Here is a 21,011-nt window from a genome sequence, read left to right as displayed (position 1 = left end):
ACCAAGTTCATAGAGTGGAACATGTTGTGGTGGTTGTCCATACACTATTTCATAAGGTGTCATTTTAGCTGCAGAATGGTATGAGGTGTTATAGCTCCATTCTGCCCAAGGAAGCCATGTCAACCATTGCTTTGGGTTGCAAGCTGCAGAAACACCTCAAATATGTTTCCAGACATCTATTTAGAACTTTAGTTTGTCCATCAATTTGAGGATGGAAACCTGAACTGAGACAAAGCTTGGATCCTTGAAGTTTAAAAAATTCCTTCCAAAATGAGCTGATGGATATTAGGTCTCTATCAAATACAATGGAAGTAGGCATTCCATGCAATTTAAACATCTGATCAATAAAGACTTGTGTCACTGAATGTACAGTATATGGATGAGATAAAGGTAAAAAATGTGCAGCTTTTGAGAATTTGTCAACAATGACAAATATAACTGATTTACCCTTGCAGAGAGGGAGTCCAGTGACAAAATCCATGGCTATATCAGACCAAATTCTTTGAGGGATTGGTAATGGATTAAAAAGTCCAGCAGGTGCAAATATCCCATACTTATTCTTTTGACAAACATCACATCCAGCAATCAGTTCTTTGATATTGTTCTTCATACCTTCCCAATAGAAAGATCTAGATATCCTTTTATAGGTTTTAAGAAAACCTTCATGGCATGCAGATGGTGTACAATGGTGTTCTTCAAGTATCCTTGATCTCGATGGACTTGTAGGACTAATAACAATCTTAGTCTTATACTTCAAGAATCTATTATCAAGCTGATATTTGAGCAAATTTAATAGAGTCCAATATAGGTGTGTGTGTGTGTAAAATAGCTTAAGCCTTCTATAAAATCCAATCATCTTTTTCAACATGCCTCCGCAGATCATCGAGCCAAGACATATAAGCATATGATAAGGCAACTAAATCATTGTCAAAGTCTGTGCATTCCAAAGTAGTTGAAGCAATATTGCTATGATCATTACTCCCAACCATGCTTGAAGCCATAGCAAGTTCATTACCTGAATCAATAGCTGAATTAACTTGAGAAGTGAACATTCTAGATAATGCATCAGCTGCCTTATTGTCACTGCCCTTTCTATACTGGATTTCATAATCAAATCCAAGTAACTTGGAAACCCATCTTTGCTGGAAAGGAGAATTAGCTCGATTTTGGAGAAAATATTTGAGGCTATGATGGTCTATCTTTATAATGAAATGGTTTCCCAGTAAATAGGACTGCCACTTTTTAACTGCATGAATCACAACTAACATTTCTCTTTCATATGCAGATAGTGCTTGATTTTTTGGTCCCAAAGCTTGACTGGTAAATGCAATAGGTCTACCTTGTTGTTGCAGAACTGCCCCTATCCCAGTGCCTGAAGCATCACTTTCAATAACAAATGGTTTTGAAAAATCTGGTAGTGCTAGAACCTGAGGAGACAACATTGTATTTTTCAATTCCTGAAATGCATCAATGGATGTAGAACTCCATTTAAACCCATCCTTCTTAGTGAGTTGAGTCAAGGGTCCACTAATTCTTCCAAATTGAGGAATGAACTTCCTATAATAACCAGTTAAGCCTAAAAAACCCCGTAAAGCTTTCACAGAAATAGGGAGAGGCCAATCTGCAATGGCTTTTAGTTTGGAAGGGTCAGCAGATACTCCATTCTGAGAAACAAATGGCTTAAATATTCAATTCATTGTTTCACACTTAGACAGTTTCACAAACAGGTGATGATTTTGGAGTAAATTGATAGCAAGGCTAAAATGTTGCAGGTGTAATTCCCAAGAAGCACTATACATCAGAATATTATCAAAGAAAACTAAAATGAATTTCCTGAAATAAGGCCTAAAAATCTCATTCATAAGGCTTTGGAAAGATGCAGAGACGTTTGTTAAGCCAAGGGGCATAACTAGGAACTCATAATGTCCCTCATGAGTTCTAAAGGCAGTTTTTTCAATATCTTTAGGGTGCATACGAATTTGATGATAACCGGATCTAAGATCCAGTTTTGAAAAATATTTTGCACCAAATAACTCATCCAATAACTCATCAATCAATGGTATATGGTACTTATCTTTGATTGTGAGTATATTAAGTGCCCTATAATCCATGCACATCCTTCAAGTACCATCTTTCTTTTTCACTAAAAGCACTGGAGAAGAGAATAGACTATGGCTTGGCCTGATGAAACCTGATTCCAGTAGCTCCTTGACACATTTCTCTATTTCTGTTTTTTGAAATGGACCATACTTATAAGGTTGAGCACTAGGTGGTTTGCATCCTTCCAACAACGGTATTCTGTGATCATGGAGCCTGGATGGAGGTAATCCAGATGGACTTTGAAAAATAGATTGATACCTTGCTGAAAGAACTTGCAAAATCATTATCTTGGTGAGAATCCAACTGAGAATGAGTATATAGAGTTTTGTTGTCTGCACTAACTTGCAAAACAAATAAAGTAGCTCCTAAACATTGTTCATGATTGAGCAACTTATCCATTTGTAAGGAAAAAATGGATTGAGGTGCTTGGGACTGAGGACTTAAGATGGAAAAAAGTCGTGTTGCCAACTACAAACTACATAATCATCTTGTTAAAGTCCCATAGTACTGGTCCCAATGTTCTTAACCATTGTATGCCCAAAACAATATCACATCCACCTAAGGGAAGAGCATAGAAATCAAGCACAGTGGCATAATCTTGTATTCGAATAGAAACTTGAGCTAAACATCCAGTACTAATAAGGGATCCCCCATTTGCAATTTTCACAGTGAATGGGTGTGTGGTATCTAGATGACCCTTTAGTTGTTTGACTAATGAAATATCAATGAAATTATGCGAGCTACCTGAATCTACCAGAAAAATAGCAGGACAAGTTAGTACTAACCCACTGACTTTCATTGTCTTGATGGATTTTGGAGCAAACGTTCCATGAACTGCACAAGCTGTAACCTCAGGCTCTTCATTATTATCAGGATGATGCTCAATAAGGTATCCATCTTCGTACACATCCATGAGTAACACTTGACGTTTTGGACCCGTACACACATGCTCTCTGGAAAAAAATTCATCACAGTTAAAACACAGCCTGTTCTTCCTTCGAAATTCAATTTATACTATTGTTAAGCACCTAAAATTCTCAATTATTGAAGAATTCTCAGTCTTTGGTGTGTTGGTGATATCAGATAACTATGTTGGCCTGAACTGAAATGCAGAGGAAGTGTTTCTTGACAAAGATCGAATCTTCAATTCTGCCAGTTTGGCATCCACTTGTTGGGAGTGAGCAATGGCTTTATGAGCATCAAATGGTCGCAGGATCTTGACATCATGGCGAATTTCTGGTTTCAAACCCTAGATAAAGCAGTTTTTCAAGAGTCCAGGGGTCATTTCCACTGTGCGATTTGCCAACCTCCTGAATTCCACGATATAGTCCTTGAGCAATCCAGATTGGCGAAGTTTCACCAAATTTTCAATGCAGTCCATAAGGTCAGATGAACCAAATTCCTTGCAAAAGATCTTTGTAAAATCTTCCTATTTGGGGTAGTTCTTGACACAGTTCACCCATTGAAACCATTGAAGGGCTTCACTTTCCATATGAAAGGAAGCCATTCGAACTGTCTTGCCTGCTGGGATATCAAAGTAATCAAAGTAATGCTCTGCCTTGTAAATCCATCTAAGAGGATCGTCCCCTTCTTGGAAGCGAGGAAAATCCAATTTTACCAAAGGTGGTCTTGGTTGAAATCCAGAATCATGACGGTTGAGATTCTGGGTTCTTGAATCGTCACGCAGATTGGGGTCAGAGCGAGTTGCATCTGATGAATCTCCTGGACAACCCATTTCACATTTGTCCAGAAAATCGCGATGAAGCTTATCAATTCGAGCATCCAAGGAATCTTGACGCCCTTCCATGGCGTCAAACCTTTGGAGTAGTGTGTTGAGAGTGCTGTTTATCGCAGCAAGATGATTCAGCAATTCCATAGCTTTCTTTGTTGATGTACAAGTCATACGGCAACAGAGAAATGATGGAGAAATCAGTACTAGCTCGATACCAATGGTAGATCCCTCGATCGACCTTAACTCAGAGAAGCCATGAGAGAACTCGAATAAAGAGAATCACAAAAAGAACTTGGATAATATTTCATAAACTGTTTTCTGTTTCTTACAACTCCAACTATATAGCAACTTTCCCAACTACTTTTACCTAATTACAGCTATACTAACAAATTTATTACAAGTATTACATGTGACATCCCACATCGCCCAAGGGAGTGATCCTTATATGTATATTCTCATCCTTACCTAGTACGAGGCCTTTTGGGAGCTCACTGGCATCGAATTCCGTAGGAACTCCGAAGTTAAGCGAGAAGGGGGCTAGAGCAATCCCATGATGGGTGACCCACTGGGAAGTTGCTCGTGAGTTCCCAAAAACAAAACCGTGAGGGAATGGTAAGCCCAAAGCGGACAATATCGTGCTACGGTGGTGGAGCGGACCCAGGAAGTTGTTCCCCCCGGGCCGGGATGTGACAATTTGGTATCAGAGCCTAACCCTGGCCGCGTGTGTGCCGACGAGGACATCGGACCCCTAAGGGGGGTGGATTGTGACATCCCACATCGCCCAAGGGAGTGATCCTTATATGCATATTCCCATCCTTACCTAGTACGAGGCCTTTTGAGAGCTCACTGGCTTCAGATTCCGTAGGAACTCTGAAGTTAAGCGAGAAGGGGGCTAGAGCAATCCCATGATGGGTGACCCACTGGGAAGTTGCTCGTGAGTTTCCAAAAATAAAACCGTGAGGGAATGGTAAGCCCAAAGCGGACAATATCGTGCTACGGTGGTGGAGTGGGCCCGGGAAGTGATCCATCCCGGGCCGGGATGTGACATTACAACTTCATCACTCAGATGATGACATCTGGCACAATCACAATTGCTTTATAACCACTAATAGCTACTAGAAATCCCATCAGAATCCTAACATAATTCAAGAAAAAAATATGGTTACCTATCATTCGATCTAATGTAGCAGTGGAAAAGAAAATAAAATTTAAGTTAAGGGACCTCATCATCTGTTAGATTAGATCAAACGTTAAGTAACTATTGTTTCTTGAGACCATATAGTCCACGAGAAGAAATAACGTATGGTCTACCTTTACAATAATGGAACACACAAACGCAATAAGTTGAGAGTAGCTTAAGCTATATACTCAAATAAGTGGAGGGTCCAGATAGATTAGGAAAAAGAAAAATTACTACATGTTTACGTTATAGGCACGCTATGATGAACGATGAGAAAGGTTTGTTCTGAATACAAGTCCGCACATCAATCATAATAGATGGTGTAGAGTGTGGACCAAATAAATCATGAGGGGAACTTTCTAGGAAAAGAGTACACTTTCCGGGAAAACCTCTTTGTCTTGTGGTCTCATCATCACTTTCTGTCACGATCATAATTTTATGCGAACCCTTCAACTCCCTTTAAATTCCAAGTTTGAAATAATTAATATTTTGATTGCTAAAGAGTGTGAAAGCTGTGCCAAGCTATATGGGTGGCGGTTTTGCACTAGTTAGTTTTTGCCGGTTTTGCCTTTTCGGGAGATTTTGGGTTGTTAAATGCTATTTTAAAGGGATTACTTGTTGTCTACCGTGTGGGGATGGTAAGGGGACAAAAGTTTTAGATTAAGAAAATCATAATCAAATTATTTGAAGGCAAAAACCAGTAGGGTCATATGCTTTATAAAAAGCATCCCATGTCTACGTGTGCGCATACGTAAGTAAATAAAGAAATGGACCAGAAAACACATGTCTTCCATTGGATGAATCGCCGGTCCGTCGACTTGTATGTAAGGAATTGTTTGGGGAATTATTATTAACATTTTAAAATTTTTATTTTACACTTCTTATAAGTATATTTTTTTTTCTTCTAATTATAAAAAGTTTGAAATGTTAAATAAGATTTTTGAAGTACTAATAACAATTCTCAATATTTGATATTATTTTCTCCTTCAAAAAGTGATTAGTTGGTGATTCGCGATGACAGTCTATCCTTCTAAGTGTTGGGAAGGTTCACAAAGATATTTTAACCTCCTATAACCACCATCATGTAATTCATCAATGTTGGGAATCGAACTCATAACGTGCCGTACGGAATACAAACTTGGAATTCGTTCCCAACTACTAAACCACTCTATTGTGGTTAATTGGTCGATATTATTTCGAAAATTACCAAATCACACAAAATTCTGCATCACTTTACGCAGGAATTATATTACACTAATGTTTGAAAGTGTGTTTATTAGGTTGGTTTAGTGACCAGCTACCAACCAGCTCTAGAACTTTACTAATGATGGGTTTTGAACCAGTTGAGTAAAAAAAGTGGTGACCCGTTGTATATTGTTTTCCCTCTTAGATGTTTGCTTGCGAACTTTTATCTGAAAATACATTTATCATGCGACTTTAATGAAAAGTTTAAACACATCACTTATTTAGTACTATGATAAAATGATATTTTATTTATATTTATAAGTAAAAAATTTTATGTTCAATACGCATCTCACAAAAGGCAAGTTCAATAATAATTTATGAGTGGTGTCTACACACTCATTTTTAACTCTCACATCCACTCCTCTCAACATTCAACCATCAGATCAAAAGAATTGAAATGGATTAATGAACAAAAATTAATAAAAGTGTTTGAGAGAAAAAAAATCGTGTATAAATAATACTACCCTAATTTATAAAAAAATAATTAAACTTTTAAACACGCTATTTTTTTTTTCTTTCTATTTTTTTAATGATGCTGATTTTTTCCTTGATTATGATGATAATCAATTGTTCTGTTTTACTTTTCTTGTCTGTCTTCCTAAAGAACTAAATATATATTACTTGACTATACTTTTACTTGTATCAGGAAAGGAAGATTGAAATTTAGTCTTGAGTTAAAAGTAAATTTTCACTAATTGAGTTTAAAGTACTCATTTTTTCTTATGACATAAATAATGTGTTTATGAATATGTTAGGTTAAAAATTCGATTTGCTCCAACTTTTAATCTAAAAAAAAAAGTTTGAAGACGCAACTTCATGTCTGTGCACTAAAGACTCACATGCCTACATATAATTCTATATCACAAAAGTCTTTTTCAACTCAAAACAAAGATAAAATTCTTTGTAAAAAAAAACGTTTTCTAATGATTCTACAACGTTAAAGAGTTGAACTAACCAATTTCAAAGACTAATGTGTCCATTAGGATGAAATGTTGAATCACGGGAGGCCTTAGTTTACAATTTATTTTACAGTGTAAAATTATAGGGATGATTTTTCTATTTTAAATATGATCTAAGTTGGGACTCGCATCAAATGAGAAACGTATGCAAGAAGAAAATAAGAGAGGGGGACGAGGATGTGTGGAGGCAAATACGTGCATCTAAACACTCACTCTAGAATGTTGTATTTCCCAAATTGGGTTTAGGGATCGAAATGGAGAGGGAAAATCTGATCATACCCTGTCCCATTGCCATCTCTACGTGAACTATGTCAACTTGTATTTTGTGTAATATTATTTCAACATTGTAGCTTTTAGAATGTAAAGAGGGAGAGAACCGAGAAAAACACGAAACTACGCATTTTATATTTAGGGTTTTGTTTGATAGTTAATGCATGAATATGACATAACACAAATACAACTAAAGACGATGTTCCCACGGTTCTAATTATTTAGAATTAATACTTCCAATTAAATAATTTAGCCACTCGAAAGCAACTAAGCTGAATTCAAACTTGAGCGTGGCTGCGTCATGGGGTATAAAGCAACACGAAATACGTATGCTATGGTGCCCATCATACATGAGTCAGCAGTAAGAAAAAAGAAAAAGCAAATAAACATGGCTATCAATCATGAGTCATGGGCTCGGAAGCTTGTGACTAGTTCGTACACGCGTGAAGAAATACAACATGTCTCATTAACAATTAGCCAAATTTCAAACAGATAATTTAAACTTCCTTTTGACTAGTGGGTAGTGGATACTATCAAATAATTTTTCCATTTCAGAAGTTATTTTGTGGTACCGAACTATAATGTATTTGTGTTTGCGTTTTACAACGTGAATTGATTATCAATATTGTACTCTAAAATATAAACTCGTTGACTATTCATATATTATTACTTGTGAATTTGTTATAAGGTAACATAACAATATATTCCAATATTATATATTAATTTTTTATTTTGACTTCTAAAAATTCTGTACTAGGGCATTGACATTTCCTAAGTAGAGACTTTGGTTTTTGCTCCTCAGTCTGAAGACAAAAATATGTAGGGTTTGTTTGACTAGGACTGCTTGTCATCTGAGTTTGGCAAATGTTTCGTCTTTGGATAACCAGAATGGGCACTTGTTATAGATGGGGAAGCCGACCTAGTCGTCATTTGATCTTAAATAATTTTTTTTTTTTTGGACAAACTAAGTTACTTTTTCATTAAACAAAATGACTAATACAAGGAAAAGAGAGCCCAAAAGGCATCTCACAACCTAAATACAAGCCCATCAATAAAATGTAAATACAACACAAAGCCCAAAAGGCATAACTAAAAAACAACAAAAACCCTAAAATTAAAGAGGAAACCAGCAGCCACCACCAAATCTGACGCGCCACCATTGGAAGGCCACCACCACCAAAAAATTAACCAAACAGAGCAACAGGATCAACGGAAAATGGGGGTGAGTGAGCCACCAACGCAGTGAACGCTCCCATAGTCATACCAAATAATGCAAAAAGCACTTTAATAGCCACCTAAAACCCAAGCGCGTCATCGAGGAGAAGCACCCGGGGCCTGGTAGCAGTGGTTAGTAGTTGTGGACACTCAACGGAAGGAAGCATCGGAGCAAAAGAGGTGTCTAAAGGTTCCGATCTGAGACAAGCTCATGGAATTAAGACAAAACTCAAGAAAATTGAGACAAAGCTCAAAGAAGGCCAAAAGGAAAACAGAAATAAAGCACCACAGGAGAAAACTAAAGGAGGGAAAGCTTGACAGGGGAAGGATGAGGACTTGAGGGTGTGGGTAACGGGTTGGGTTCCAGCAAGAGGGAAAATGGCGGAAGGGGAAGGAGGAGGACTTGAGGGCAAAGGTAACAGTCTAAAGAGTAGGAAAAAAAAAGGGTAGCAACAAGAGAAAGTCGGCTGACTCCAACTAGAGGAAGGAGTTGGCGGCGAAGGCTGGGATTTTGGGGGTTTCTTGCGAGAGAGAAAAGCTGGAGCGGTTAGGGTTGGCAATATTTGATCTTAAATAATTGAATCTAAATATCACATAGTTTCGGGATGCAATTAAAAATCGTGCCTGTGTTTGGTGCCATGCGCTTTATCCCTGTGGAGTGCATAAAGTTGTATTTATATGCCTTCTTTTACTTAGGTTTTTGACTTAAAATCTCTATGCATCACAAGGCATTTTGCTGTTTGTATTTTATTTCAGGATGAAAGTAAGGGCTTGAAGAAATCATCTTATTTTGAATATTGTAACAAGTGGCCCAAGATCCGCAAAAAAAGACCCGTGAAGAATAGCCAACTTGTGAGCTTTGCCCCGAAGTGCTCAGAACGAATTAGAAAATGGGTCATATATGGTTGGAAAACCCTGGAAGTCTTCCTTCTGATGGTCTTTACAACTTATGATTTGGAGGTTTTGGACAGGAAATTATAACAGAATAAAGAGGAGCTGTTCAGTTACAAATTCTGATAACAACTAGTTTTCAGTTACTCCAATACTAAAAGCTGGTTATTATGAGTTATAAATGAGAGTCAATTCAAGGATGTAAATGTGTCAGATGTTAGATAAGTCCTAAGCCTTTTAATAGGAGAATACTTAACAGAAGGAGGAAAATCTGGAGAGAGAGCAGGAGTCTTCGGCCTTAAGCAGTTTCTAGGTTCTAGCTTTCCTGACTTTTTATGTATTTTGTTTTTATGGATACTTAGGGTTGCTTTGAAGCCCTAGACATGATTGAATTAATGTTATGATGCAATTTTAGTTTATCAATTTCATTTGAAAAGCTTGAATCAGTTTTTTGTCTCAATTATTTCAAGCACATATTTTCAAGCTTAGCTACCTTGTTTATGTTTGCTTTTTGTTGAGAATGATAAGGATGACTGTCATATCTTCTTTCATTCATTAGCAACATGTGGTTAGGTTCAGAACTAATCATGTAAATTGATTTCATGAAGTTCTAGGATAAATGACATGTTCTAGGGTTCATGTGATGTTCATAATCCTCTTTGTTCTTAATGAGTTTCTAGGTGCTAAATCTGAGTATATGCCATGCTACGTTGCACCTACAAATATAAGTTTTATGTATATGCCATGCATCTAACATGCAAAGTAAGAGAGGATTCATACAATCTAGTTATATGCCATGCTAGATATGTGAACATCTTAGTTGTGCATTTGAAATGGATAAGTTAAAAGATCATATCACTGATTCAGGAATGTTTAGAGGAAGGCCTTTGTTTATTTGAAGTCAAATTTATGTCCTAAAAACGTTTCTAACCTATTCCATGTCTTAGTTTTGTTTTTAAATAGTTCTAATTTTTCCCTTTTCTTTATGTCTTTATTTCTTTTCCAAAATTAGTCAAACCCCCCATTTTAAGTCATAGGAGTCTTTAACTAATGCTAATTTGTAAGAGTCAAAGGTTTTACTAAGTTGTTTCTCAGTCCTTGTGGTTCGACGCCCTTACTTGTGCTGCTATACTATCCCTATATTTGTACTCGAAAGGAACTTCAACAATCCCATGCACGTTGCTCAAACACTTGCTCACTTTAGGCTCGTGACTTGAATTCCTTTTAATTAAATAAAGGTCAAAACCTATTTAATTAAAATTATGTCTAATAGGACCAAATAATTAATCCATTTAACTAACAATTAATTATCTTATCATCATCCACAAAATGTTACTAAAACTTATCATAGGTGATTGATCATTTAGGTTCTAACTAAAGCAAACAGAGAAATTAATTAAATTTATTTAAGTTCATAAACCATGAGTGACACCATATTCCGATCAAGATTTATGTTAGTCACATGTAGTCATCTATGATCACTATGATCTATCTCATGTTGAAGCCCCCTTCTTACAAACGTATTTTGATCAACAATTACTCTACGTAGATATTTCCGAGATGGATCTTCACGTGGCTTTGAGGGATGTCTCCTTCTATGAAAATTTACTAGAAGTTCATAGATTCCATATTGCAAATTCATGTATTTTCATGCTCATACATATGAAACCGATTGTCACACTGTTGGGCCTGCGAAACAATGAAGGCTTTGAGGTGATGAAACCAAAATTCATATCTATAAAAACAAGGTACCTATGATGCCTCAGGTCTAAGAACTATTTGCATACTACAACAAGAAGCTTTGTAGCGTTTGACATGTGGTAAGAATCTATACGTTCAAGCTTCTTGAGTGGTCAGTGTTCAGTAAACTTGTTCAACAAACAAGCACCTGTATATCCAGCACATGTCCAACACGTGCAGGCACTAGACCATGCTAGCCTTAATGGGATATACACCAGCCTTTCTAGATAGTCAATGCCCAGTTGACATTCCAAACAGCTAGGAACTTTGTTTAAGGACTAAGTGACTATGGAATACAAGTCTTCATGCCCTAACCTCATTTAAGAGTTAGGACATTACTTCCATACCTTAAGTCCTATAGACTCTTTCTTTAGTCTATTATCTTTTTAATATAAAACCAACTCATGAATGGATTTTCGCCAAATGCGAATTTGAACTACATTATTGCTAACCCATTGTGAGGCTAAACCCAACCCCTCCTCTTTAGTGTAGATAATATCGTTTATTTAAAAAAAAAATAAACCTATGAATGAACAAAACATGCTCTTTTATTAATTAATTAATTAATATGAAATTATACATAATATCCAATATTACAAAAATTGACTTTTAAGACACAACCCCAATAGTTTTCAACTCATGAAAACCATCTTGCTCGTTCTTTTTCTTTTCTCTCACACTCAAGGATAGAGAGAGACTTATATTTCTCTCACTCGGATTTTTTTTTTTTTTTTTGATACCAAGGTAAAATTGATTACCAAGAAAAGTTACAAAGCAAAGGCCCAAAATAAATACACAAAGGAAAAGTGGAATTTGAAAACAACTGTTGGGGCCCAAAAATGTTACACACCAACCCAACCAAGTCTCAAGGCCCAATTGTCATGCAAAGCCTACATTCATGCCCAAACACATGCCAAGGTGCAGGATTGATGAAGAATATATTTACAAACATGTCATGCCAGTCCACGGTAATTAAGTCAGATATTCATATAAATCATGCCATGTTCATGCCTAGGCATCACGCAAAGCTTCCTCATGCTAGTCATTATTCATGCTAAGCCCAAGTCACACACTCGAGGCTTGTCAAGTGGATTGTGATGTGTATGGTTACAAAAGGTTATTGGGCGCCTACGTGGAATCGGGGTTATGGAAGACTTTGGGCTGCTTGGGGGCCTAAAGATCCAAGGCCATACCCTTTCCATTTCACGCTGGCAACATTGAGAGATAACTAACCTAGTTTATCCCTTTCTCTAGCAAACCAACCCCTTAGTTAGGACTAAACTAGATTCCTGCATTTAATGTATGCTAAACCTAGCAAGTCAGGCATTTAATGCTGACTTTCCATTCCCAACTTGCACAGACAACCAACACAAAAGCCATAAAGAGCGCTACCAGAAGTATCACCAGCGGAAGGTTGGCCTAGGAAAGCCGTGCCTCGAGAAGAAGCAAACTGCAAGTCTCAACAGTGCAATTATCTTACACCAAAAGGGGAATGATAGGAAGGCTAGGGAGAAAAGAAGGGGAAGACCAAGCCATAAGGGGAAATTCATTTAAAGCCTAGAGAAGAACCCTTCACTTACATAATGAGGGAGAAACCATTTGAGCAAGGGGAAAATATTGGAGGTAACACAAAGATAGATAGAAGAAATGCAGGAAAAGAGAACCATCCAGGAAATAAGCTCAGAGAGTTTCATTTAGCCCTGAAACATACTTCAAGCCTTAAGCATCATCATCCATTCAACCTTAGTAACTTCCACAACCTTCTATCAAATGTCTCAGCCATTAGAAGCCTTGCTATCACCCTAGGAAAGCCCAAACCATCCAGTCAACAATGCCATGCAGCCATGCAAATCCCTTCTCTCTCATGTTAAACCGATAATCTTTTGGCTTCCACACCAAGCTTCACTTGAACAAGTCATTATCATGATCAATCATGTTATCTTCGAGCCCTTGATGTTATCGAGATATGTCCTAAGACAAACTAACTCTTTTGAAATATTCTAGGACTTGGTACAAATCCACACCAATGGAGACAAGAGGACGTTCTCAAAGCCCAAGTCCACCTCGACCTAAAAGTCCCTGAATAACAACAAAACAAGCAACACACCAAAAGCCAAAGCAAAAGATTAGGCCCACAAACAAATAGAAAACCGATGAAAACCCTAGGTTTCTGCTATAACTGGTGCCGTAACACCTCAAGATCAGCTTGAATAGCAACCCAACGAACGCCAAAAAAGGAACCAAACAGCGCCTCAGAAAATGGAAGGAAGGAATACTCCATTATTCAATAAAGAAATCCTCTCCAATCGTAGCCACTAGGTAGATGGAAACAATGAAGCTAGTGGGATTCTCACAAGTAACACTGCCAACAAAAGCAGACCGTGAGAAGATGGTGATACGAATACCTAAGTCGGTGTGAACACCGAAACTCTACGCATCTTCTCGATAAGCCGCAACAAAAGGGGTTAAAAGTGATTTAGATTGAACTTGGACCAAAATTGAGGAAACACGGAGCCAAGTCAGAGAGATCAATTTAGGTGAAGAGAGAGATCGGAATTGTAGAGGGATGAGGGACGTGAAGATGAAGGGATAGTAAGGAATATAGAAAAGAAAAGTATGGAGACATAGTTCACTAGGATCTACCTCTTGTGGGATGCAAAGACCACGTTGGTCAGGAAAGAAAGCAGGGGAGAAAACGTAACAGAAAGGAAGGAAGGGAAATTAGAAATAAAAAGAAGAGGACTGCCACCGACTTTGATCGTAGCTAGGGCCGACGGCTAAAACATTAAACCAAAAACTAATAACCTTCACACAAACGGTGAAAAAAGCTCTCAATGAGACCGAAATACTCTCACCAACACGGGAGGGAAGTGTGTTGATTATAAAGACAAGATTGTCTAATAGAATAATACCCCTCACTCTGCCACTTGCCAAAACTCAATGTTTGGGCCTTTGTCAATTAATAAACCCAAAGTGATTAAGGCGACATGGCCTACATGGGCTCGGTCCAAACCCAGTATATATTTTCGAAACAGTTTTCGAGTCCCATCTTTGAGTTTGTCACATTTGAATAATCAATTATCATAATTAATTTATTAAAATACTGCTAACCAATGCTTTGATTAATCTATCACTTCGACATATTTCTCTTAACCTTTGGGTTGAGAGTGTCATATGTTAGGTTTTAATTGGTGAGGTAATGAGACTAATCTAAACACATTTTAGTTTTACATTGAATGATAATTAGAGAATGGTGTCTCACCAACTTTGAGTTGCGCCTACGTAGCCCCCAAGTCAATATAGCACAAATATAAAGAACCTAATTTGTTAGAATTGCAACGAAATACAATCCTTTTCTATAACAATACTTTTATACCATTAATAGGGTAGGGCTAATAACTTCAAACCTCTAATGTGAAAACTTTACATTATTCTCTGAATTTAAGTCTCTTAGTAACAAAAACACTTAACACTTTAATTGAAGAATTTTAGGATCATTAACAAAGCATTTAAATGTTTCATATCGGATGTTTAGAGACTTATTGTTGAACATTCACATGTCACTACATAAACCTGAGTGATACACTCGATAACCTTGCCCTTGTGATGTAGTGTAGAATTACAGAAGTCAAAAGCCAATACACATGACAACAATGACTGTTCTCAAGTCTAAGTATTAATTTATAAGGAAAACTAATGAAAATGGCTTGAAAACTTTGAGTTTTAACGATAAGGACAAAATAAATGGTAAAGTGAATAGTACCATGATTGACTTTTTAGTGTAAAAATGTGGCTTTTGGTTAAAGTAAACAGTACAGTGAATTTTTCGTTAAAACTCCCTAATTTATATTATAGCAACTAATGAGTCACTCGATTGACATGTCGATATAACTCCATGCAAAAACTCATTGACTGCGTTCAGTGTTATTAATTTCATGACCATCTATATATTTATCTTAGTGTCATAACACTTATGGCAAGAGACACCATTCGCTGTCTAAAACAATATTAGTATATACCGATTTCCCCAGATTATATATATATCCACTCACATAATCACATTATCCGGAATCGCCCGTCACAAACTCCAACTACACGAAGAAATGAACCTCGTCAAAAGCCTGGTTATCAAAATGCAGAGAGTGAACCTCGTCTGTTACATGGCAACCCGTTTTGAAGAGAATGGTTCTCTTCTTACCACAAACCCTGTGGAGAAGGAGGAGGTGAGTGCCATTCTGGCCAGCAAGATTGCCTCTTCGGGTGAGATGAACGCTAAAAAAGCTTCGGTTTATGATCATGGACCTCCATGTCTTGCACACTGAGGTGCATTTGACCAGAGACGTAGCAGGTAGCCTAATGAGGATCTCGTGGACGATTTCCGGAGGAAAATCCCGAGGACAAGAGGGTATCATCCCTTCCAATTTCAGCTCTTGCATTTCTTGTATGATATCCATGTCTTGCACATCCAAATATTTATATACCAATTGAGAATAACAATATAAACAAAATAAAAAAATATCACCAAAAAATATACAAATAAATCCAACAGTAGTCAGCAATAAAAAACCCTAGACAATCAGATTTTTCAGATGAAACCCTTTTTCCACTCAATAAATACAAAATCGAAAACCCATCAGAGAAAATCAAACGCTAAATCCAAACCCTGGAGAAATTTTTCCATGTGCCGGGAACACCATGACACATGGTGTTCCCTCACACATTAGGATTTAGTTTTATATATTTATTGAAATATAAAATTGAAGAATATCCAAGATATCAAATCCTAATGTGTGAGGGAACATCATGTGTCATGGTGTTCCCGGCACATGGAAAAATTTCTCCAAACCCTGCATTCTCATCGGAAAAATAAAAAAAGTACAAAAAAGGCCTCTATCACCTGAATTTCTAAGGCTTCTCCTCCTAACTAATTTGGGCTATCTCTATCTATGTGTGCTGTTATGCATGGACCCACTATTCCATATTAATTTCTTAATCTACATTTAGTTCTTGGTTAGCCTGAAAATTTCAACAATACATCAATTTGGTTGATGGGAACGCTTGGGCTATCGCTCTCCGAACCAAATGGTACTTCTTCTCCATTTAGCTTACAAAAATGTATTTTAAAAAAAATGAAAGAATATGCTCACCAAGTGCTTGCTAAAATTCCCCAATGATAATGTTAAGAAATCCGAATTTAAGATAAATTATTCATCCGTTGAAGCCAATGTCCAGTATAATAAGGATGCTGTACTGTATTTGTATATGGGTTTATTTGTCTATATATAAATGGATGTATCCCAAATGTTATTGAGCGCAGGAATGTGCTCGGAGGTGAGTATGCTCCCTTTATTCTTGCAGGTCATTTAGAAATTCCTTGAACGAAGAATATTTTATTTGCAGGATTATCACATCTTTTGCTAGACTTTTTTTTTAAGTAATTATGTTTTAAATGTTTGGAATTTCTAAAATATGTACTTTCTAAGGACCAAAAGTAAATTTAAAATGTTATTGGTGTTTGTGACTTAGGAAATGATTTTCGCATCTTATTATTCTAGCTGCGTTCACATTGTTTATTTCTATCTATTGATTTATTCAATTTGAAAGCAATAAATAACGAGGAGAGGTCAGGGTGTGCGGAAATCACCTTTTTAACCCCAATTTAGAGGACAAACCTCTCCTTTTGGAGTAAAGGCTGGTTTCAGAGAGGCCAGGCACACACATTTCAGTTAATTTTTTTTTTCATTGCTTCAACTTTTATTTCCTTTTATAAAAGTTTAATTTAATTTCCCATTGAAACTAGGAAAACATCAGCATTACGCATAAGAATCTGCTTGAAGTTTTGATTGCAGCAGTTAATAATTATTATTTCTTCACATGAACCTGTATCTTGATGTTCTAACACTAGCAGCTATGTGAAAGCCATTGATGTTTTAAATTTGGTTACATATGAACTTTTGCTGCTTCATTGATATTCAGTGGCAGAATGGGTTTGTCACTATAATGTTGTTTGGTTACGATCCTTGACTTGATGATGATCCTATAAATGCAGATAGAGGAGGTTGGATGGGAGAACCTGACGAGGTTCGGTGGAGATCTAACATCTCTCAGCTTTTGGATATTGTAAGATATTCTTATTCACATTCATTATCCACAAACTTGTTTACTTGATTCATTTTGCTTATGCCAAAGTGGAAAAAGAATGTGTCGGCAGCACTTAAAAATTTCTAGTTCGGATATGTTGAGAACTTATATACAAGGGTCAGGGCTATTTGGTTTCTAGTATTCCAGATAAATTATAGTGATTTGAATATAAGAAGGAAGTGGAGATGCGTAGTTGTCCGAACGAATTAGTGCTAGCAAACATGTTTGTGTTATGTCTCAATAAATTGTTTACGCTATAAACACGTTACGGAATCCTATATTTATCAAAAGTTTGAAGATTGTATGTATCCATGGACTAGAAAGCTGTAAAGAATAGTAAACGTGCTTTATCTAAAGAGAAGTGTTGGATACTATTTCCAGGCTACCGAGTTCAGAACTGTGTTAATCTTCATCCACAAGCCATTTCTTCTTGATTTTGTCTCAACCTTTTTCCTTTCGTGATATCAAGGAAATTATAAAAGGAATATGCTAGGGAGACCATGTTTTTTTAGACCGTTTTGAAGTATCAAAGCAATTATAAAACGTTACCTGGGTGTTTGTGAAGTTTCAAATCCCAAAGTTTATCAGAATAAAAGTTCAATTTGCCATGAATCATACTTAAAATTCTAATACTTTTCAGAGTACATACCTTTTAATTCTAACGCAGTAGTGTTATCCTAGTTCATATTTACTCCTCAGTTGTTGCTTTAGTATGACGTTGTTTAGGGAAAAATCGCCTTATTTACTTTGTTGAAAGTTCAAGGGCAGCATGCATGTTATGGAAATTTGTTTGGATAAAACACATCCCAAATGTCCTCCTCCAATTTCAGCAGTACGTCTTCAAATTTTTGGATGGTTAACATTTTTCCATTTGAGGGACAAATAATATTTGAGTTTCTTCTTCAGAATGTACCAGATTTGTTTAATTTAAAATGGTCATCAAACTCCAGGTTGGAAGACGTGGTGCAGCAGTTTAAAAAGGTGTTTGCTGTTTCCTTTGGGTTGTTGATCCTAAACAAGCATCCCCTGATGTATCTTCTCGCCAAATCATTATAGGTGAGTTCATACGTACTGATAATTTTTCTCCCTTTTGTTTCTTGTGTTAAATCTGTTGAGGTTTTTGTTTCTCAGGAAATGATTTCTGCATCGTGTTGTCCATTAATTCCATTGATCCTAGAACTTTACCAGAGTGAGATTGCACCTCAATCAGTTACTAGAACTCCTACTTTCTATCATTTTCTTTTCATTCAATTGTGAGTATGAAGTTGTGTTAGATGTTGTTTTATTGGTTCAGGTCCATTTGTGAACTTGTTGAGAAACAGATGGCGAAGAAATAGCAAAAGATGGTAAATCATTGCATCCCTTCCTTGTCCTTGAATCTGTATTCTGGCTTTAATACTTGTTTTGAAGGTAGCCCAAATATGAATTTTGTGGTGGTGTTAACTTTTGAATCATCCTTTTTGACAAATCTACGTATCTGTTTGTACACTAAAATTTGTATAACATCCCCTCTGCTTTTCTTCACCAGTGAACTCTACATTAGCCTTAGACCAAAGGATGGGAATCAAAAATAACTTTGCTATAATGGGAATATTGTTATAACACTGCTGTCTTTCAAATTTACAAGGAGAACACTGAAGAAAATAAAAGACGAACTGATAATGTATTTATCTATCAATTATGAATTATCTACTCTAATTACATAGGATTCAAGACAAACCATTTCTTGAATGTCTTCTGGAGACTCAACTGCCAACGCCCCCTGATGTCGAGAAGAATGACCACCAAGTTGAATGTGGAATTTGTTATGCTCAGAGTCTTCCCATCGGTAATTCTATGTATACATTCTTTGGTATTTACCGAGCTTTTTCAGTCATTGACTTGGCAGTTCTAATGTAGATGATGAGCTTAGAGGTAAGAGTAGAACTAGAACTGACTACATGTGATAATACCAGCTGCAACAAGGCTTTCCACAGCATATGTCTTGTGGACTGGTTGCGTTCTATCACCACAAGAAGGCAGTATGTTTAAGTTTCTTGCATCATGGTTAATCTGTTTCTTTATGCATGAGTGTTGCTTTACTTGCCATTTACAATATTTGATAATATAAATTTTCGGTTGACATTCTATATGGCATGTGCAAACATTTTCACTATCAGATGATCAAAGAAATTACATGCACTTCCAGATTGAAATCATCCCATTAAAACGTTCTGTTATGAGGACAATAGCAATTATTTTAATCATCGCAACGTTTTGGAATTCAGAATTATTTGGGTTGTATCTGTCAGTCGTTAACTCTTTAGTGGCAAACGCGGCTTCCTTTTATGGTTCCTTGATTTATAATATCTGTGTATACTTGCATAACAGGTTATTTGATGTCTTATTTGGAAGCTGTCCATACTGTTCAGAACCAGTTGTGGTGAAAATCCACAGCGTTAAGAAGTAACCTGCGTTTTCTAGTCCTCCTAATCAAAGATCTGTTGACTCTCAATTTCCCGGAGTGTTCTTCAAATCTGATGTTCTCACCGGAAGAGCACAAATTTTGGATTAATGTTCATAGTAAATTTTGTAGCAGTGTGGAAATGTGAGTACTAACACACAGAAAGCTGTACCGTAAGCAACATCCGAATGCGTTTGAGTCATATCATTTCAGAATAGAATGTTTGAATGATATACGTATTCTTCTCAAAGAGAGGCATTTATATGTATACAACCCTAATGTAAATAGAAAGAAAAAACTATTTACACAGGATTACGTGGGATTACATGGGATTGATATCAATCAAGGATCCTACCTAAAATACAAAGTCAACACTCCCCCGCAAGTTAGTGCATATATGTCGCACATGCCTAACTTGTGTAAGAAACCTGAAAACTTATGACTTGAAACAGCCTTTGTGAGAATATCTGCTAACTGATCTTCCGTTCTTATTGTCGGTAACTCAATTATTTTTGCTTCCAATTTTTCTTTGATAAAGAATCGATCAACTTCAACATGCTTTGTTCTATCATGTTGTGCCGGATTATGTGCAATATCATGGGCAACTTTATTATCACAAAACAATTTCCTGGAATGATCATGCTTTATACCCAAATCACTTAATAGAAGCTTAAGCCACAAAATTTCACAAATCCCCAATGTTGTACCTCTATATTCAGCTTCTGCAATGGAACGGGCAACCACATTCTGCTTTTTACTCCTCCACATAACCAAGTCCCTATGAATATAAAGTAACCTGATGTTGAGCGCCTATCGTCAACCAAGCCTGCCCAATCTGCATCAATATAACCTTCAACTCTAAGATGGTTATTCCTTTTAAACAAAATTCCTTTGCCCGGACTTCCCTTCAAATATCAGAAAATCCTCATTACTACATTCATATGTTGCTCTCCAGGGTCATGCATATATTGACTTATGATGAGTCAATTTCATATTATATATTTTAAGGAAAACTAATGAAAATGGCTTGAAAACTTTGAGTTTTAATGATAAGGACAAAATAAAGGGTAAAATGAATAGTACCAGGTTTGACTT

The 21,011-nt window shown here is 36.6% G+C and overlaps 1 pseudogene across 1 annotated transcript; it reads left to right on the top strand.

Moving 5' to 3' along the window:
• The first annotated feature begins 17,287 nt into the window (after positions 1–17,287).
• On the top strand, positions 17,288–20,243 carry LOC137724439 (uncharacterized; annotated as a pseudogene). Its single transcript, XR_015956490.1, has 6 exons — positions 17,288–18,529; positions 18,605–18,662; positions 18,748–18,819; positions 19,180–19,301; positions 19,373–19,494; positions 19,844–20,243. The product of XR_015956490.1 is annotated as an uncharacterized LOC137724439 (transcript).
• Positions 20,244–21,011: the final 768 nt, after the last annotated feature.

This window comes from Pyrus communis, chromosome 15 (assembly GCF_041283825.1).
Source record: "Pyrus communis isolate YQ-2024b chromosome 15, ASM4128382v1, whole genome shotgun sequence".
NCBI classification, from domain to species: domain Eukaryota; kingdom Viridiplantae; phylum Streptophyta; class Magnoliopsida; order Rosales; family Rosaceae; genus Pyrus; species Pyrus communis.
The sequence above is the reverse complement of the archived record's forward strand: the minus strand, read 5'-3'. Positions and strand labels throughout refer to the sequence as shown.